This window comes from Schistocerca americana, chromosome 6 (genome assembly GCF_021461395.2).
Source record: "Schistocerca americana isolate TAMUIC-IGC-003095 chromosome 6, iqSchAmer2.1, whole genome shotgun sequence".
Taxonomy (NCBI): domain Eukaryota; kingdom Metazoa; phylum Arthropoda; class Insecta; order Orthoptera; family Acrididae; genus Schistocerca; species Schistocerca americana.
In genome coordinates, this window is record NC_060124.1 from 201,050,204 (window position 1) to 201,073,113 (window position 22,910).

A 22,910-nucleotide genomic window follows, 5' to 3' on the forward strand; every position below is an offset into this window, starting at 1 on the left:
CAATTGATCTGTGTTCAGTTTTTCAAGTCCTATCCACTGTGCCAACTTATAACTAAATCTGAGGGGGGTGCGATGGGGAGGTTCCCTTGTTAGAAAAATACTATTTGAAATTAAATCAAGCTTGGCCATATTTACTTTCAGGCAGATCTAGACTGAGTGGCATAAAAATTTATAAACGTCATCTATCAAACATCATAATTATGCGTTATTGCACAACCTCACCCACTGAGCAATGTACCACATCTCGAGCATGCTACTGCATGCAGTCCAGGGATGACCAGTGCACTATGCGTTCAAAACTTAACACCACTTTCGTGTAGCATAGGAGCCACAGCGTAAGTCCTACTTGCTTCCCCACAGAATGGTTGCAGTTGTTTTCATGAGTCGAAAAACCACATGCTGGTTGACAAAGGTTGGGAATTTAAATCTCCAGTGGACATTTCGACCTTATTTTTCCTTTTTTCCCATATTTCTTGGTGGCCTGTGTAAACTGTCGATGCCACAGTCAAAGTTCATCTAGTTATTTGTTTCCTGAACAATAAAGGGCAGGTGCCCAGTTACCAGGACGTTCCCCAACATCACACAGTATGAATGCTGCTCTCCACCATGAAGTGCTTTGCCTTCTCCTCTTATTCGGTCATTTTCAATTTGTTAGGAAGAATAGCACATGCTAACTTAAAGGGAAGTGTTGCGAGACAGCAGCTGAGAAATATTTTGCAGCTGTTACTGTATCTGAAGATATCAGTTAAGCATAAACATTTATCAAGCATTGCTTGTATGTAATCTCCGAGTGTATGTTTCGAAACAAATATTTGAGTTCCAATTCATTTTATACGCAACATAATTTCCATTCTATGAGTATCTGTTTTTGTGATGTGAAGGGGCCTCGTTGTCGACAGTTAGTAGGTTATCAGTATCGGATGTCCTATAGTAGGCTTCGGTTATTTACCTCATGTTGACAGTTTTGCTTTACCGATGTCAGCTTTAAAAAATGCAAAAAACGGAAACAATGGAATCAACAGTTCATGACCGAAGCTGTTAATGCAGTTAAGGAAAAAAAAGATCTTCTTCTGTCACTCTGGGATTAGGACTTAGGGGCCTGTTCGGGCCACATCGCCTCTTCCTCGACTTTTTCACTCTCCTTCTTAGAGAAGGACTGTATTCCATTGCTTCTCGACTGATTTTCTCAGTTGACATACGCAATACGTACTATTTCCAATCCTGCTTTCGTTGGATTATTTTTTCAGTTCATGGCTGTACCAGCAGTTCTTGTTCTGTCTTCTCTTGTGGAGCCTATCATTGACCTAAGGAACTTCATTTCTGATGTCTTAAATTGTCTTTGGTCTTTTGAGCTTAATGTCCAACTTTCTGCTCCATATAGTACTGTGACTAATGCCATGGCTTTATAAAATTTCATTTGGGTTTCCCTTCCTGTATTTACCCTTCACTGTTCTTCTTACAGTTCCACATATGTGTTGATAGGTGTTAATTTTTCTTATTTGTGTCTTTCACTTCTTGAAAAGTTCTGTCAGAGCCTAGATACTGCAAATGCTGGAAATGGGACACTTGTTCTATTACTATATTGTTCATGATTATCTTAGTAGGTACCTCATGAGAGGTTTTTTCCTGAAAATGTCATTGTTTTTGTTTTTGTTGTTGAAATCTCTAGACTACAAAGTTAGGTTTACATTGTTTAATCTATGTACCACTGTCTGTAACTTGTCTTCACTGTCGGGTATGGTACCTAGTCGTCAGCAAAAAGTAATGTATTTAGAAATATGCCTGGTCCACTCCTTATACCTTGAAGTATGCTGTCCATCATCCACTCCCTGACCAGGTCATCGACGTAGCCTTCCTTATTCCTTGGTTGATCTCCATTTCTAGTGTCAGCTCTTTGCCACTGTCTAATCTTATTTTGGTGTTTTTTTATGAAACCTGTGACACTTTTATCAGGTGTCTGAGAAAAGGTCTTTTCTCCATTATTGGCCAGCGATTTTTTATGCGGATGTGGTCAAATACCTTCCCAAAATCTATAAATGCTAGGTGCATCTACAAATTGAATTCTCGTCTTTTTTGTATGCAATAGGTCACGCTATTCCGTAGCCCGCTATACCGAAAATCAGCCTATTCCGAACAGAGTTCAGGAAAGATACCGATTTTTTGAACTTAAAAAAGGAGAAATTAAGAAGATGTTCGTGAAAAAACGTACGAAGAAGTTAAACAGAGACATACATAGAGCCTAAGCTTGATGAAAACAGACGAAACCATATTGCAATGAACACTGGTTACTTACAGTACATGTCGGCTCCACTTATACAATTCTGTAGAATTATTTTTAATCACTGCTAAACACAGCAAATAACCAATTTACACACAGTTAAGAAGTAAAGTTAGGTACTTTTTTCTGACGAAGACCATTCAATTGACTTGAGGATGCAATGTTCTGCCCTCAACGCATGAACATAACAGCATTTGGTATTGATGAAGCGTGCTGCTCGAAGTAGCTTAAGGCGAGGTCAAGGGCATTTGCCACGTCTGTGTGCGATATTGAGTTCAGTTTGAGTGTTCACCTCCTCCGAGCTGATGAGCCCTGCGCCACTGCTACAATGTCTTCGCCTCCGTACTCCTGGTGGCCATTGTCGTCAACAGCAGTCCACTCCTCAACACAGCTTTCTTCTGTGTCTTCGCAGCCAGGGATTTTCTTGACAAGTGGGAGTAGGTTACAGTCTTTCACTGGTGTAAAACCTGTTTCAACAAATTCCAATGTAGGCCAGAGGTTTTCAAATGATTTTTGTAATTCGCCTTTAGTAGTGTCATCCCATGCTTCAGCCAACCTGTAAATTACGTATTTTATTGTAATTTTCTTAAGTTTTTGCAGGATTCTGACTTCATTTCCATCTTCTTCAACTACAGTGTGAAACAATATTTTTCGGTATTTCTGTTTAATTGCCTGAACGCACCCTGCTCCATAGGCTGAAGAAGTTACACACAGTGGCAAAAAAACTGCTTTGACGTCTCCATGAACCAGTTTCGTTTCTTCTGGGTGGGACGGAGCATTGTCTACAAGCAGCAGAGCACGATTAGGCGATCCGTTTTGTCTACTGAACTTTTGGGGACAAACTGGCGCTCGAACGATTCCTTGAACAAGTCGCGCTCCAGCCAAGCTTTTTGTTTTTTTATTCTTGTAATACGCAGGAAGTGAGCTGATGTTAATGTTTTCGAAAGCTCGTGGTTTCGCCGTATTGCCTATCGCAGTCAGCGGAAGTTTGTTGCCGAGGTGTTGCTGCAAACTAAGACAGTTAGACGTTGTTTGTCCATTGTAAACCCTGAGGCAGATTTATCGTCTTGCGAAGCAACACTTTTAGTAGGGAAAACATTAAAATGCAGTCCAGTTTCATCCGCTTTGTAGACTGGTTGCGGTGAGCAGTTATGAAAAGAAACAAGATCTGTAAATTCTTGTGGGTAACTGGCAGCTGCTTCGTTGTCAGCCGACAGCATCTCCCCAGCAATCGTGAGCTGGCTAATTCAGTGTCTTTTCTGCCAACGATCCAAGAAATCACGGCTAGATCAAAATGATGAGTGACCATCCATAAGCTTGTTCAGTTGAAGCGCCCTTTCTTTTACCAAAGGACCAGAAATGGGGATTGCTTTCTGTCTTTCCTGAGTGAACCACAAGATTGGCTCGTCAAGTTTTTCGTGTGAACACAGTCGTTTTTACCGCTTTCAAGAGTTATTTCACTTGAACCAGAACAAATTGTTCAAATGGCTCTGAGCACTATCGGACTTAACTTCTGAGGTCATCAGTCCCCTAGAACTTAGAACTACTTATACGTAACTAACCTAGGGACATCACACACGTCCATGCCCGAGACAGGATTCGAACCTGCTACCGTAGCGGTAGCGCGGTTCCAGACTGTAGCGCCTAGAACCGATCGGCTACCGCGGCCGGCGAACCAGAACAAAACTGATCAGTCTTTTGTTTTGTCTTCCAGTTACGAATCGTTGCTTTTAAGACACCGTACTCGATCGATGATTTAGTAGCACTTTCTCCCTTGTCTGGTCTTTATTTCACCAAGTTTTTGTTTTAAAGAACACGAAGAACGACTTTGTTTACTTGCAGTGTTTATTGCTTAACAGTTGGACTACGAACATAAATAAAAACGTCACAATGACTCAGTAAAGTAACTCAACACTCATGAACAGAATTTAACAACAAATTTGCAATAATGTGTTTGGAACGCGGGAGGGAGAGGGATAGGTAGGGCGTCTGCGGTATGAGTCGTCAGAGGTCACTAGCTCATGTCCTCGCACTTAATTTACGCCTTAAAAAGTCAATACGTAGATATTATTCATTAAATCCGCCTATTCCGAATTCCCTCTAAACTGAACAGTGTTCGGTCCCAATTATTTCGAAATAGCGGGACTCTACCGCAATTTGTTTCATAATGAAAACATCGTCGTCGCAAGGTCTTCCTGTAAAAAAGCCTGCTTGCCGTCCTAATAAAATTGAGTCAGATATTTCGAAGCCTTTCATTAATTATTTTGCTGCAGACTTTATAAGTCCTATACAGAACACTGATTCCCCTGTAATTAGTTGTGATAGTCTTGTTTCCATTTTTAAAACTGTAAATAACTTGAGCGCATCTCCGTTCTTCTTGTAGTCCGCAGCTCGTGGTCGTGCGGTGGCGTTCTCGCTTCCCACGTCCGGGTTCCGGGGTTCGATTCCCGGCGGGACAGGGATTTTCTCTGCCTCGTGATGACTGGGTGTTGTTTGATGTCCTTAGCTTAGTTAGGTTTAAGCAGTTCTAAGTTCTAGGGGACTGCTGACCATAGATGTTAAGTCCCATAGTGCTCAGAGCCATTTGAACCATTCTTCTTGTATTTCACCTTAGTGCCAATACGTATTATGTAAATGGAGCATTCTGAATTGTAGACGTGTTCCACCGTAAATTATCAGTTCTGAGTTAATTCCATCTAACCCACGGGATTTTTCTGTTTTCTTTTTTTAAATTTTACTTTGTTTCCCTGAATGCCTGTTTTGATTCTGTCAAATCTACACTCCTGGAAATTGAAATAAGAACACCGTGAATTCATTGTCCCAGGAAGGGGAAACTTTATTGACACATTCCTGGGGTCAGATACATCACATGATCACACTGACAGAACCACAGGCACATAGACACAGGCAACAGAGCATGCACAATATCGGCACTAGTACAGTGTATATCCACCTTTCGCAGCAATGCAGGCTGCTATTCTCCCATGGAGACGATCGTAGAGATGCTGGATGTAGTCCTGTGGAACGGCTTGCCATGCCATTTCCACCTGGCGCCTCAGTTGGACCAGCGTTCGTGCTGGACGTGCAGACCGCGTGAGACGACGCTTCATCCAGTCCCAAACATGCTCAATGGGGGACAGATCCGGAGATCTTGCTGGCCAGGGTAGTTGACTTACACCTTCTAGAGCACGTTGGGTGGCACGGGATACATGCGGACGTGCATTGTCCTGTTGGAACAGCAAGTTCCCTTGCCGGTCTAGGAATGGTAGAACGATGGGTTCGATGACGGTTTGGATGTACCGTGCACTATTCAGTGTCCCCTCGACGATCACCAGTGGTGTACGGCCAGTGAAGGAGATCGCTCCCCACACCATGATGCCGGGTGTTGGCCCTGTGTGCCTCGGTCGTATGCAGTCCTGATTGTGGCGCTCACCTGCACGGCGCCAAACACGCATACGACCATCATTGGCACCAAGGCAGAAGCGACTCTCATCGCTGAAGACGACACGTCTCCATTCGTCCCTCCATTCACGCCTGTCGCGACACCACTGGAGGCGGGCTGCACGATGTTGGGGCGTGAGCGGAAGACGGCCTAATGGTGTGCGGGACCGTAGCCCAGCTTCATGGAGACGGTTGCGAATGGTCCTCGCCGATACCCCAGGAGCAACAGTGTCCCTAATTTGCAGGGAAGTGGCGGTGCGGTCCCCTACGGCACTGCATAGGATCCTACGGTCTTGGCGTGCATCTGTGCATCGCTGCGGTCCGGTCCCAGGTCGACGGGCACGTGCACCTTCCGCCGACCACTGGCGACAACATCGATGTACTGTGGAGACCTCACGCCCCACGTGTTGAGCAATTCGGCGGTACGTCCACCCGGCCTCCCGCATGCCCACTATACGCCCTCGCTCAAAGTCCGTCAACTGCACATACGGTTCACGTCCACGCTGTCGCGGCATGCTACCAATGTTAAAGACTGCGATGGAGCTCCGTATGCCACGGCAAACTGATTGACACTGACGGCGGCGGTGCACAAATGCTGCGCAGCTAGCGCCATTCGGCGGCCAACACCGCGGTTCCTGGTGTGTCCGCTGTGCCGTGCGTGTGATCATTGCTTGTACAGCCCTCTCGCAGTGTCCGGAGCAAGTATGGTGGGTCTGACACACCGGTGTCAATGTGTTCTTTTTTCTATTTCCAGGAGTGTATTAGGTTTGTCCCTTCCCTGCTCTCTCTTACCTTGGCTCTTCTGCATCTGGATTGTACAGTAATTTCATTTATTAATTTATCCTGTTTTCTGAAGGACTGATATTTATATTCGCAGTATCTTTGTCTGTTCTATTTAGCTGTCTGATCAGTTTATATGCTATTTCCCTTCTACTGTGCATGTCATGTTCAATTCTGTTTATAAGTGTATCCCATAATGATCTATGTGCCTATCTTATTATTTTTTGTTTCATTTCTGATTTCATTATTTTTTCTTTAACTTCCTCAGTCTGTTTATGCAAGAATTCCCCATATACTTCATTTTTCTTTTTTGAGGCTCTTCTGTCTCTTTATTCCATATCTTAAGTCCCCATTATCGATTCATTTTGTTTTTTCACCTAGTGCTTCTTCAGCCACCTGTATTACAGATGTTTTAATGTTTGTCCATTCTTCAGTCAGACCATCGCTTAAAGGTATTTTTTGGATTAGCTTAGTTAACCTGCACTGATATAGATTCCTTAAACTCTCTTCTTGTAACAGATGTACCTTAAAAGTATTGTTTGGATTTGCTTTAATTTACCTCTTGTTCTGTGTCTTTCCCACAACTGGATCTTTGATTTAACAAGACAGTTGTCCGTACTTACATTTATCTCCCTACCCTGATCAGCTAGAACATTATGACCACCGACCTACTATCGATATAAAGTCGTCCAGGCGATAGCAGCGTCACGTGGTGAGGAATGACTTGCTATTCAGACACACGCATGGTGCATGTACGAGGGTTGTTTTTTAAGTAAGGGCCGTTCGCGCGTATAGTCCCGTAGTTCGCGCGGACGCCGCAACAAGCCACCGCGCCACTTGCCGGCATCCTTCCCGTTCACACTGATGCAAGTTGCAGCTCTGTAGCTGACATGTACGCATCGCTGTGCTACTTTATCATGTTTACGTTTATTGAATCGCCCGCCGCGTGTGAGATACGGTCAGTGATACGTTTTTTGAAAGCAAGAAACCTATCAGCTGCACAAATTCATCGTCAGTTAACAGAAGTTTATGGCTTGATTTGAATGAGTGAAAGTAAAGTGCGTCAATGGGTTAGAGAGTTTAAAAATGGCCGTCAAAACGTCCATGACGAAGAACGCTCAGGCCGGCCCTCTGTGATCACTGATGATTTGGTGGATGCAGTCGAAACAAAGATTCATGAGGACAGAAGATTCACAATTTCCACTCTTTCTTTGGAATTTCCACAAGTTTCAAGATCGGTTTTGTACAAAATTGTATCTGAAAATCTAAACTTTAAGAAACTGTGTTCTCAGTGGGTACCCAGACTCCTCACAGAGGACCACAAAGGGAAGAGATTTGCCACCTCATTGGACTTTTTGATTCGTTACGAGGAAGAAGGGGATGACATGTTGAGTCAAATTGTCACTGGAGATGAAACATGGGTATCCCATATCACTCCCGAAAGCAAGCGACAATCGATGGAATGGCGACACACAACCTCACCTGTCAAGGCCAAAGCCAAACAGACGCTGTCAAAGCGCAAGATTATGGCAACTGTGTTTTGGGACCGGCGCGGTGTTTTGTTAGTGGACTTCATGCCACGAGGAACAACAATCAACTCAAATGCTTACTGTGCAACTCTAAAGAAGCTCCACAGAGCAATCCAAAACAAAAGACGCGGCATGCTGACAAAAGGAGTTTTGCTCCTGCACGATAATGCTAGGCCTCACACCTCTCAAAAGACTCGGGATTTGATTGATTCTTTTGGCTGGGAAGTTTTGGACCATGCACCATACAGCCCCGACCTTGCTCCTAGCGATTTTCACCTTCTCCGGTACCTGAAACACCATCTTGGCGGGCAGTGATTCAATGACGACGATGAAGTAAAAGTGGCCGTGAACTCTTGGCTGTCGGAGCAGGCGGCCCAATTCTTTGTAGAGGGAATTAAAAACTTAGTTGTACGGTATGACAAGTGCTTAAATAAACAAGGCAACTATGTAGAAAAATAGGTAAAAGTGCGTAGAATCAGAAAATAAAAGTTTGTTTACAAAAGTATATGTATCTTTTATTAAAAATAAAAACGGCCCTTACTTAAAAAACAACCCTCGTAGTATCAGTGAGAGTGCTGTCCCTGTGCAGAATGGGGAAGCGATTTAAGTTTGACTGAGGGCAATTTGTCATGACCTGGAGCATTTCGGAAACTGCACGACTTTTCGGGTGTTCAAGGAGTGCGGTGGTGAATATCTTCAAGAAGCGTCAAAACCAATGTAAAACCACATCCAGATGTAGTGAGATTGGGTGGCCACCCCTCATTACAGATGTGGACATCGTAGCCTAGGAAAACAGGATAGGCAGTGAACTGTGGCGAAAATATCAGATTTTAACGCTGGGCAGAGGACAAGTGTGTCTGAACACACAGTGCACATAACACTTCTAACGATGGGCCTACACAGCCGACGACCCATGGATGTGCCTATGTTAACATCATGACATCGACAACTATGACTGAAATGGGCACATGATCATCGGCACTCGATGTTGGAGCAATGGCAGAGCGTTACTAGGTCTGATGACCCCCGATACCTTCTTCATCATGCCAATGGTAGGGCGCCAATCCGTCGTCTTCCAGGGGAACAACTCCTTGACACCTGTGTGGCAGGACAGAGACCAGCTGACAGCAGCTCTATTATGCTCTGGGTAACATTCACGTGCACATCCATGGGTCCAGTGGAGCTCGTGCAAGGCACCATGACTTCCAAGGAGTATTGGACACTGGTTGCAGATCACCTACACCCCTTCATGAAATTCATGTTTCCCGATGACAGTGGCAGTTTTCCACAAGATAATTCGCGATGTCACGAGTCAAGGAGTGTGATTGAGTGGTTCGAGGAACACTGTGGAGAGTTCCCAACTGATACGGTAGCCCTCCAACTAGCCAGATCTGAACCCAATCGAACATGTCTGGCATGTGACTGAATGTGGCATCAGAGCTAATCACCCCCCTCTCCTGAATTTACAGGAATTAGATGACTTTTCTGTGCAGATGTGGTGCTAACTCCCTCCAGCGACCTACTAAGTCCTCCTTGCTTCCATGCCATGATGTATCTCTGCTGTTATCCATGCCAAAGGTGGAGTTAACAACTATTAGGTGGGTGGTCACAATGTTACTTGTGTGTCTATCACCCTTGCACCTAGATTTTTATTTACTATTACATAATTAAGAAGGGATCTGTAGCCTCATTCTGATTATGTGTATCTACATATATCTTTCTTCTTAAGAAATGTATTGATTACTTTTAGTTCATCAAAGGTGACAAACCCTCTCAATTTTATGCCATTGTTATTAATTAATCTTCTTCACTGTTGTCGATCAACTGGCTGATGGGTTCTTTACCTATTCTTACCAAGATTATGTGGTCAGCTTTGTTTCTTTTTTTCAGATGTTTGTGTAAGTCTTTGTAGTACAGATCTTTATCCTCCTCCTTCCTACCTCTGGTGCATAGGTTCCTGTACCTTTCAGAGCCCTGCATCAAATTTCATTATCACTGTGATCACCCTTTTGTTTACTAGTGAATACTCCTGTATGTTATCTTCCTATTCTCTGCATGGAAGTACTGCCACTCCAATACATTCTCTTTACTTGGATGCTATTTCACTGTATAACCCAAGATAATGTGGAAGATATTTGGTACCTTTCAGCTTCTTTTAGGTTCCTGTAATGACTGATGAATTGATATTATAACCTTTGAGCGTTTGTTAAGCTCGGTCTCATGTGTATGCAGACCCTGTATGTTCCATATGGCAATACTGAGTGTTGCTTTTATTCCGTAGTTCTTAGACTTTTCCTTGACTGGTTGTCGTCAATGATTTTCGGATTTTATCTGAAAAATATTTGGAGGGTTTGCCAGAATAAAAATGTTTGCTTGGATAGGTTGCCAGTCTCATCACATAACTCTCAACTTGGAGGACCAGACGTTGACTTAAGAATTTGCTCGCCGAGGAAGGCTGGCTTCATAACGCCTGCAGAGACCTTCCTCCCCCATTGCATATAAGATTGGAGAATGAAAATGGAAGACACCTTTGGATCTTGTAACCTAATAACATCTGGTGCGAAAAAAAACATGAATTGGTCAAGACAGGTAGACGGAAAAGAAAACAGAAAAAAACCTGACAGAAGAAAGTGGAAGTAATGTCAAATTTATCTAAGGGACCATGTGGTTGCCCCTCCCAAGAAGGGAGCCTCTTAGGTGGGGAACAAAGATAGGGTATTTAAAAATTTCGAAAGTGTATAACGTGCTCAACTCTTGAAGACTATATACAATATAAAGTAAATGGCGTAAATGAAGCGTGGGCTGGAGATAGGTTAAGTTAGATACTCCAAGGTCATGAGGAACAGGTATTATGGATTAAGATCTTCCGATAACATGTAAATATCTTTATAAATCGCCGAGAGAAACAATATTAATCATCCATTTCCACTCTTAAAAGGAGCAGCAGGGAAAAAATGGTTAAAGATCTTTTTAAAGCGGCGTCCATCTCTCAGCCTGAGTACACAAAACTCATTGTTGCTAGCTAGAGTGAAAGGATTTTCCAAGGAAAGAGTGAATTTCTATTTCTAAAGCCTGAGCAAGAGAAAGTAAATGTCAATCCAGCGAAAGCTGTTATTCAGAGTCGACGTTCGAAAATAGTGTTAAATGGAAGAAACAGGTTGGAAGTTTGTCTTGCCAAGAAAGAGAGTCTCTAATGACAGTGTTTCCTGTATGAATGTGGCCTGTATGTTCATTCCATTTTTGATAGTCCTCCATCGAAAAAATATGAAAGCTGACCAGTTGGATGGTTGTCCTCCAGGAACTACAGCTAGCTGTCACTCTTCTGGATCAATTTAGTTTCATATGTTCACAGAGTGGTTTCCTCTCTTCTTGGAGTGTACGAAGTTGGCTCCAGAAAACCCAGTTGTTCTCATCTTGGCTGAGCATTTCTCCCACACAAGTAACATAGATATCATCCACCTGGCATGGAAACATCGAGTCATTATTGTGTGTCTGCTTCTGGATATGGCACACAAGTTGCAACATTCAGATGCGTCCTTCATGGATCTGTTTAAGACTTACTACAGCCAAACTGTGGAGTCTTCGATGCCTGAACATCTATTCAGAGCCTTAACTTCCTACTAGAGGGGTGAACTGATGAGAAATGCTTGTTCTAAATGTGCTTTCCTCGAAATTTCTATGCAAGAGTTTCAGTCATGTGGCATAGTTCCCTTCAACAAGCATATCTTTGATTAGATTAGGTTAGATTAGATTTACTTTCATTCCAATTGATCTGTAGTGAGGAGGTCCTCCAGGATGTAGAACATTTCAGAAAAACAACAATACAAGACAAATATTTACAACTCAAACAAATAAGCTAATGTACCATTCCACAGATCCCAAGTGGAATGATCATCATTTTTAATGAACACTAAGAAAGAATGATTTTACAAATACTGATGCACTGAATTTGAAATAAAAAAGTTTTTTATTTATTTATAAGGTAATAAACGAGTAATACAACTACTGTAACACTTATTTACAGTGAACACATTACTGCACTGAAATGGTGCAGAAGTTAGATTGTACACACACACACACACACACACAAACGAAAATGGCTTGCTCAAGAGGTGGGTGCACCAGAACAAAACAGTGCTAACAAGACAGTCTCACCATTCCAGATTTGCACACCATCAACAGTAGGTCAGTATAACAATCCTAACACAGTATGACGACCTTCAAGAACAGCAGGTACAGTAACAACTTCCCCATTCAAAAGGGCCCTTGAAGAACAACTGCAAAGAAATGGTGAATAAAGAAGGTGTAGCAAATCAACTAGAGCACTGGAAACACTAGGCCTGTCATTAGAACCATCATCCAAAACTGTTGCAAGTGCTGTCCCTATAGCATTGAAGAGAGGGAATTGGAATCTTTTGTTTGTGACATCAATCAGTAACTAACATATTGTAGTTTGAGTGTTTTGTAATTTCGCCTGATTATTTCATTTAGTGAAAAAACAATGAAAACACAGTTTGGAAGCATGTACTAGTTATTTTTGATAATATAAAGTGTGTTGTACTGAAAAATACTTATTTTTAAACTAATGGTCGTCACCACCTCATATTAGGCATCATTGAAAAAATCAGATATATACACACTTCTTATAGCATCCAACATTTTTAAAAGGATATATTTCAGATTAACAAAGTCTTCACGTCTTACTCTTTTATGTTGTTTCTAGTATGTATACGGTTCGTTAACATACACTAGTAGAATAAAATATTATTTAAGCCAATTTACAAAAAGCATCTACTACTCAGGACCTCTCCCCTACTGGAACTTTCGTTAATGTCTACTATGAGTTGAATGCTTCAATATGGGTCACACTTTATGCATAGCATTTACGTAATAATTGGCTACTATTATGAGCATCGCATCCGTCGGCCATCGTAATTTAATATATTATTATTATTATTTTGATTGTTGTCGACTTACATGGTGGGCCTTAATAAAAATGATATTTCATTCAATTCTGATTTACGGTTAAATGCTTTTGTGACGTTCTCCTTTTTAACAATATTACTCTTAAATTATTTGTTACGTTAATGAATGTTAGATTCGCTGAATCTTAAAACATGAGCATACATGTTGAACATTGGAATAAACTTTTCATATTAATTTCCTCGGCTAGTCAGTTTACTTTAAAACAAAAGATCTTTAGTTATTAATTACAATTGCAGCCCACACATGCGCGAGAGTATTTTTTCTTACCTCCGTTAACCATTGTATTGTAGTCAGAGTCCTGGCTCTGGCTCTCAGCTATGGTACTGAAAATAAGAATCTTAAGCTATGCATTTTCTGCAACGTCGGATGGCTGTGGAGATAAATTAATATTATGTTAATAGCGGGCGAGTTTTTCGCTTCCGCTAATTTTTCATAAGTGAATATCGCCATGTAATGGCGTCATTGGCTGCATTGGCTGCTGCGATTGTTGAACTGTAAATTACTTGAATGCAGGTTAATTCAAGGAAGGCGGACATGAAATCGGGGTCACCTCTTACAAATTAAAAGTGCACAATAATATTAAATCAATATATTATCTGCTTAACTCATACAAATATGCTTACATTTGCCAGCACTCACAAGATGTCTGTCTACACACAACCAAGACAAGAGAAGAAGTGAAGACGACTAAAAAATTAACAAAAGAGCGTATCTTGTCATCTCTTTAGATCATTTTGTTATATTTCTTTGCACTCGAAACCTACACAGAGAAATTATTATTTTACGATTATGTGATAAAAATATATTATTCAATTTTTAAATGTCTCTTCTTTACAAATACTGTTTTTAAGTCTTTTCGTAATATAGCACTGGGGACGCTATAAGATGTAGAAAATATTTCATTTATAATACTCAGCCTCTATGGATGTTGTAACTGGAGTAAAATGAGATAAGGAAAATATTACTGTGAATGTAATCATTCATATAAAATGAGGCTTAGCCATGATTCCTTGTCCCATAGCATCAAATGTTTACTGTATTAAAAGCTCACCTGAGATATAGAAACTTGGTACCCAAGGTGTACGAAGTCTTTCAAAATCGAATTACATTATCAATGGGTAACATCAAATTTCTTTTCATTTTGATGATGATCAATGTAATCTTTTTAGCTCTTTCGCTTGCTGACCAGGCTGTTCCTACACTTTCACTTTTTCAGTTATACAAGTAGTAGCTGGTATAAGGTACTGAAATTCCTTCTACACATGTAGATTGATGTTCCAAAACACGCATTCAGTGATTTTTACTATCAATGAAACTTTTCATCCATTACTGCCGAAAGGCCAATGGTTGATTCTTGATGCCCCTAAATTTGTCTCTTTAGATTTTTCATAAGCCACCAGAAAGGTGGGACCTTCCACGTTATGAACCACTGATCTGGAGTTACTTGAAATATTGCAAGGGGCTCCTCCTAGTGTTTCTCTTTGCCTGCAGTGTTATTGCAACATGTGCGTGTTTGTAGTAACTTTGAGATGATAAGTTTTGAGGGCACCTTTTGCACTGTTGACAGGGTTTTTTTCTAACAGTAGATGGAGTTGTAGTCGGAGGTTCTGTTAGGGAAGGTTCATTTTATAGTGTAAATCCGCATTTGTAAAATAATTGGTTTAAGTACTGAAATTTAAGCTAATGTTTATTTATTCAGTTTCATGTCATGTGCAGTGTGATTGGTGAACTGGGATAATATGAGTAATATGAAGGAGAGTAAGACAGCTGACTGGACTACACCATCACTGCCAAAACCAAACTCTCTGGAGTACTTTAACTCATACTAACATACTTTATTTATGTTGTATTTGAGCAACCTTGGCAACGTATTGTAGGGAAGCAGCCTACTCACGCCTTAGTAAATTCACATCAGTCTTTCCATTGTGTGCCAGCCAGTCCGCTGTAACTAGCTCTGACGTCATAAATGTTGCGCAATACTATAAAAATCAAGTAAATAATCTAAAATGTTTCTAGCATGTCAGGAGTAATACTAAATTAATATGTGTTGAATATCAGTTCAATAACTTTAACCAATTTCGAAATTTGGACGTTTTTCTGTAAAAATCATTGGCGCAACAGAAAAGAGCTAGAGACTTCAAAATTTATAATTAGATTCCTTTTTCATAAATATTTAATAGAAACAGTCTTCTGGATCTCACAAATTAAGATTTTAGTTGAAATTCATAATTTTCTGGCTTTTGCCTTAAAACTTAAGGAAGCAAGGTAGATTAAGTAGGCTAATAAATAAGGCTAGGATGTTTATATTTAAGTAGAATGGAGATCCGCTATAACCATAAGGATGTGAGAAGTTTCATTTGAATACCTATAAAACTATAGCGATAGCGTATCTCCAAAGGGCCAGTTCAGAGCTCGTCTACTGCGTGCAGTGTAATTAAACTAATTCTCTCGCCAAAAATATTTAACTTAGCCACGTCAAACTTTTATTATGATTACTTACTTGTGTGTTGAATGTACATTTAAATTGAGAGCTTCATCGGCCATCAGCAAAAGAAGCTATGATTTATTTGGTAACTTAATGTGATGCATTACTAGCCCAGCGGCTAGTCGGGAGAGCCGATTTGATCAGGCCTTCCCTTAGCCGTCCGCACCGCGGCTTTATATATAAGAACGCTGCGCGAGGAAGGAAGGCCCCAGTTCTCTCCAGACGCTGAATAGCATGCCATCTGTGTCGGGAGTCGCGTCGCGTCGGTATCATTGCTACAAACAGCCTCGGATGCCGTATTAAGTTACTCGGGATACGCGTAACCATGAAATCATTTTCGAGTGAAGTGTTAATTCTGGGTTGACTTTAATTATCTATCTTCAGTTTGCGTATGTCGTATTTTCACGTGCCGCCGTGGGACAAACATTCTACCATTATTTAGCGTGGCGTTTGATGAACCTAATCATCAAATTTTGGCGAGCATTCATTTAAATATTTAATTTGGACAGTTATAGTGGCATCAGCGCATTAGACTCTGAACTGCTCTGTTAGTTAGATTGTGTGGATTCTTTTGTTTTCATCTGTGACTTTCAGAATACAGGACGTTTTTTCGCGACTGTTTTTGATTATAAATCCCAGACTATCTCCTAATTCCTCAGAGCTATAAGCTGTAACTATGAGTGTATTCTCAGATGAAGTGGGCACTAGGAATTCTAATTACAGGCTTCACGTTCTGCTAAACACTTTCTGGTTGCCAATATTGTAGTTAGAGAGCCAGTGTTGAGAACAGCGAAAGACAGCATAAATAACACTCTAAATAATAGGAACATTTAACAACATAATTCCACCCACCGCCGCACATATGGTTAATCGGCCGGGAAATGAAGTGTTTCTACATTCAAACATTTATGCAACAGTAAATAATAATTCCATCCGCCACCCCACACTATGGTCCTGGCTGAGCCAATAAAAACGACTTATTATAGGAAGAAAAACGTTTGTGTCCTCCAAAAAGAGCCAATAAAACCGACTTTTTCTGGGAAGAAAAACGTTCATTTCCTCCCAAAAGCTTGAAATTGTGTTTATTACGCACATACATATACAACAGGAGCATCTTTTGTGTACAGTATCTCAAAGATTCCTTGTGAGACATCTGTCTTTCATTTGCATAATTTAAAAAGCCCCATCAGTAAATTACAAGTGTGATTCAACATCTGTCTCTCTTTTGCAGTATTTAACGTACCCTACCAGCAAATAACGAGCAGGTTCAAAAAGCAAGGTGAATCAGATACACAAAGTCACTAAGGACTGGCATTTCTTACTTTTTCACATAGTTACCATGGTTGTCCAAGCATTTGTTCCATCAGTTTACCAGTCTGCTGATACTGATCAAATAAATCAAGGTTCAGGTCTTGGAAACACTTTACATCATTGTGAACGTCAGCATTGATTTGTTGGGAATGGAGGTGAACAGTAAACACAATCAGACATCTACAAACAGATAACACATTAATAAGTTCATTTACAATATGAAACTTAATAATTGAGATGTACATAATTTTGTATAGCTGTAGGTTCTTCTGTAATACTGAGTCATATACAGCGAGAGTAACGTTTTTGAAAGCAACAAATGTCTTGAGTACTGATGCACTCTGACAAGTCTCCTAATATTAGTAACACTTAGTATCGTCATGCTATGTCAACGTACTGTCCTCACTTCATTCTTCTGTACTAATATTGATAAATCTATACATGCACTGAATGTGAGAGTGAAGCTCTGACTATGGCTGCCTAAAAAGATGTGACTGCTAATCAGTAACACACAGTGAGATCATGTCAACTTAGCGTCCACTAGTGGAGTTCATGGATTGCACCATTGGAGACAATGAACGATGCAAGCGAGCTCGCCAATTGGTGTGCTGGGCAGATATTTAAAAGTACCCTTTCCCACGTAGCTGCGAGCAGCAAGCGGCAGACCAGGGGTGGTCGACAAAGATGCCGTTAATATCACTGGCATTAATTCTGAAGTGGCGACCAGCTTGGTGTTTCTTGAGCAGACTGAAGAGATGAAAATCACTTGTTGTGGGATCTGGGCTGAATGGAAGGTGTTCATCTGAAACACCAAACTGAATTGCACATGACTGAGACCATATGCTGTCGAATGTTGTCATACAGTGACACAATACCTTGTTAAAATAAACCTAGTCGTATTTTCTGAATCGCCTCCTGTGACCTTTCCAACATATCACAATATGGACCATTTCACACTTGTCTAGCAGCCGTCTTTTCAGCACTGCATACATGGCCGCTGCTGTTGTGATTTCACATTTATTCAGTTGCTGTTGCTCATGACACAGTAGATACATTTTATTCCTTCCCAGTCTCTCAGTATTTAAATGGAATGTGGACAGATGCTAGCATGGGTTTTAGTTTACCATCATTTAAACAGAAGAAACAGAGACAGCTCACAGTTAATTCATGCACACAGCTGAAAAAGGAATGAATCTGGGACATTTCACGTGCAATTTCGATAGCCCCTTAGCAAACCTGAAAAATTCTTCCACCAAACTCGAATGAGTATATCATCAATTTCAGCAAGCAATATGTTGGACGTAATTGGGGATTAAGCTTTGACTTCAGTAGGGTTTGTAAAGTAGCAGTTCTCTAGAACAATTTTTGGAAGACTGTTATTTCCTACTGTCATTGTAAACATATGTTTGTAAATTATACAATAAAACATGTTTAAGTGGTTGAACAACTTATTTACCAAATTCATTTTTGAGTTATTATTCATGTTATGAAATGTTCCACTGAATTCCTTGAATATATCAATCTACTCTTTTTGTGTAAATCCTACCCCTGTCATTTTCTGTAGTTTTGTCCCATAAAACTGACTGCTCTTTCAATAAACCAATTAATAGCCCAGTGTCTGTTTCCCAAGCTATGTGTAGGCTGACGAGGAGAAGTTACGAAAACAAAAAGAAGGCAAAAACAGTAGAACGAATTAACTGACGTACATGCTGTTGATGCCTCAAAGAATACTTTGCTGTGCCATGTCTGAAACATGTGAAGGCGTCAATGTGTAGTGAGGCCCAAGTAGCCCCATGCATTACCATACTAATAGCATGGCAGCTGTCTACTGCTAAGGGAGATTAAAATTTTTATATGCAAGTTTAAAATCTGCAATTTAGTTTTATGTGACAGTTTGCTTGATACAGAGACACTATAATTTTTCAGAATGTAAAATTCAGTTCTCTAATAGCTGGTTTTGGTGTACTATTTAAAAAACTAAACAGAAGTATGTGATTTTGTATTGCAAAAGTAAAATACTGTAGACTTCATTTAGTGCAATAAAATCGACAAGTAACGTTTGAACAATTAAAATTCAATGTTACATAATTTAAATTTTCAAATGATTTACACCTTAACTCTCAGTTTAAATATGGGATTTCCAGAGATCACATGTCATAGTACGCATTCCAGAAAAGTAGCCTCAAGAGTTACAGGTTAAAAACGTTACTGCACAGTTTCTTTTGGTAACCTCTTTCAGTATCCATTATGCTAGTTTTTTAATATAAATTGCTGTTTTGCAAACCAGCACACCATATAGTAACAGGATATGAACTTTTCAATAGTAGATGCATTTTTACAGCAATCCTTCAACATTTTGTTTGTTGAATAGCTCAGCATGTCTTCCTAGCAAAAAAAGGACGTGCTCCTAACAAGTTAATGCAAATATCTGATCACTGCTAGATTATCCCAATTTTTGTACTTTATAGTTTCCTATCTCTATAAAACTAATACATACTGTGTTTTTACCATTGATCGCCATAAATTTTTCTCCAAAGCTTCTTTCTGGTTTCTTGGAGTCGTTTTGCTGTAAATCAGCTTTTTATGCCCTTTTATAAAAACACTAGGGTCATTTGCAAACAAAGCTGGTTCTGCAGCTAATAAGGGCTATGATAAGTAATTTATAAAAATCAAGAATAACAGGGGCCTAATAAAGAGGCTTGATGTATTCCATTACTAACTTTCATACATCCGGGAAACGAATTTATATTATCATGTTCCTACCATGTGTTGATTGCCAGAAAGATAAAACTTAAATCAGTTGTAGATAATGCCTTGGATAATATAACCATATGATATCTTATTTACGAGGTTGTGGTTGATCAGATTAAATACTTCAGATTACTACAGAAACAGCCTACAAGTTAATTCATCTGTGTCTGTAGCATCTAGGATTTGCTTCAAAGAGTTAAAGACTGCTGTTTTAGTGTATTGTTTTTTCTGGAAGCATTTTGAGCAATCACAAATACGTTTATTCTAACACTTAGATAACTTTTATTTTAGAAAACCTAAAAAAACTGACCACATGCACATATTGGAACATTATTAAACAGGGAGTAAAAACAAATTCACACGTAAAGCCCTTTAGACCTGCAGAGGAGATTGGTGACCGTTATATCTGATTAGATTATAAATATCAATCGATAGGACTACTCTTAAGTCACCTCTGCAATAAGTCAGGTCGCTGATGACCTCGACGTTGAGTGCCCATAAGCCCCCACCCCCCAATAAGTCAGGTATATTTCCAAACTAATATAAACATTATGTATACTGTGGTTATAATTAAACTTTCGCTAATTGAGAGGAACCCAATGACATATGAGTCATCATAGGACAATGAAACATTGTGGAAACATTTTTAAGGACATGCAGGAAAGAAATAACAAATAAAAGATTGAAAGGAACACATTTCAATTTCTGCATAAGAGGGTAGCATCTGTTAATTGAACACCATGTTTACATTCCAGGTTACAAATGTTGCTCAATGTGATGACCATCTGCATCCACGCCAGCCTGGAGCTGCAATAGATATTATTTCAGAATTGTTTCCAGCACTTTTAGAATGGTGGACCATAGAATGTTGAGCTGTTGTGACACAGCTCATGCACTGCTTAAAGGTTGCACATTGCATCCAGCATTCTCAGCCATGGCAACAGTTACTTCTTCAACAATTTTTGGTGCAACTCATCATCAGCTTCTCCCAGGAACAATTCCCAAATCACCAGTTAATTCAAACTTCCGAACTTCTTCAACCCCTGTGCAGAAAGAGAACTTCCCCAGATTAATTCTATGTGTCGATAGTTGCAAATAGCAGCAGCATTCTTGCTATTGTTTTGATAAATCAGCTTTATGAGAAAAGCCCCACTCACCTTGTCCACACCCATGTTGACTGTCTGCAAGTGTAATGCACACTGAAGCTTTTGTTTCAGCCCTATGTTGCCATACCAGTACCGACGCCTAATGGCGAGTCATAATGCCAACATGAACAACAATTCTAACGCTGCAGCACATAGAAACAGTTGAGTACACATACAGTAAATAATGTTCCATTTTCATTGACTCAAATAGCGAAAGTTTAATTACAACCAGCCTGTAGTAACAATCACTTATGAAACTGGGCAAACAAAGTTGCTTCTAATTACAAATACATTTCATTCCTTCGAGCGTCAAAGGTTTCTGAAAAATCTGAGAAATGATAGACTACTAAGTCATTTTTCCAAACAATTTTTGTCAATAACTTCACAGTTCACTTTTGTAAAAAATTCTTCTTGGAGAAAGCCATACAAAACGACACAAACTAAGTCGTGGCAGAGCTAAATAAGAAGACTAGCAGTTCTGGTATATTCTATGACCTTACCAAAACATCTGAATTTGTAGATCGTAGAGTTCCACCTGAAAGATTAAACTGATATGCCATTAATGGCAACACCCTTGCAAAGATTCTTAATATGGAGCCATACTGACAGACTGTGTCTCAAAAATGAAATTAATCTTAAAATGGAGGAATATAACATGTGACACACCATAAGAGTCAGTACTGGCTTTGCTCTTAGTCACTCTCTCTGAAGTCAACTAACATTAGCATCAAGACAATTGGTAATAAGTTTAATTCATTGTACAACTGCAATACAAATAGCAGTATATCTTAAAAAGACTTCTGTTATATTTTTTGAAAAAAATCGAGTTTTTCTGTAAATAGTAAGTTACCAGAAAAAGACGAAACAAGCTTCAGTTATTTAATATAATTTTTTGTTAAAACTCGTACACTTGAAAAAACTGGCTCATCAGTTGCTATTAAATTGCAACACTCGTTAAACAAAGTAAAGAGATTGTAACCTCCCAACAGAAAAATTATATAATAACATCCCAACAGTAAAAAATATAATTATTTATAATTCACATTCAGCGAAACCTCCCAATAAATGAATTCCATAACCTACCAATAATACAATGTGACTAATCTCTCAATAAAATTGTTGCTCACTTATAACCATTCAATAATTGACTGTGAATTTGAACCGGTCAATTTTGGACGTCAGCAGCGCTGCGTCATTGCCCTGAAAGATCATTCTGAATAAATTGAAATTCTTACCTCAATAAGGTCGCCGAATAACGCATATATATCTGCTTCTATAAGAAATTTTTCTGCCACAGCCCTGTGCAATGCTGGCCGATAGATTTGTCATGTATAAAAAGAAATAACTGATTTTTCTTTACAATAATCAGGTTGACCATGGATTGGAGAAATTAGTAAAATTTTTAAATTGAGTTGAATGATTGTCAAAAGTTAATTTTTACAACAAAGATTATTATTAAGAGATTTCTTTTTGGAAGTATTTACATGGGACTTAATATAACAATACTACATACACGCGAGGCTGCTTTTACCTTATACTACAACACTCAGGCACCGCCATCGCTCCACATGACTGGCCCAGACAACACGATACACCAGACTGCTAGCTACTACTTACTCCTACTGCTACACAGTTCCTACTGCTAACAACACTGCTCTCTGGTCTGAGATTCTCTTATACCAAACATATCGCAGGCAGCGCGTGAGCAATCCAGCGAAATTACATCTGCTGGAGTGCGCTAGCAACAAATTCTTTAATCATGGCCCTCTTACAAGATCAGCAAAGGAATTTTCACAAAGTTCTGGTATAATGTTTTCCAGAAACATTTTTAAGTCACATTATGACTACAGCAGCTCAAAGAAGAAATTTTTTGAGGCTATGCAAAAGACGTGTGTGTTGATTGGTGTACCAATGTCATGGGAAAGAATCATTAAGTGATGTTTTGGTTATTTCTATACAGTAACTATTGTCTATAATGAATATTATCCCCCCATTACTAAATGCAATCAAAGAGAATGGAGGTGCAACTGACTGGTATTCGCCTTACTTGGATAACTGAAGAACTCTGTTAAAAATTTTCTGTGACATATGGTGCATTAATAATAGGTATAGACATTCATGTTGTTGTTGTTGTGGTCTTCTGTCATGAGACTGGTTTCTTGCAGCTCTCCATGCTACCCAATCCTGTGCAAGCTTCTTCATCT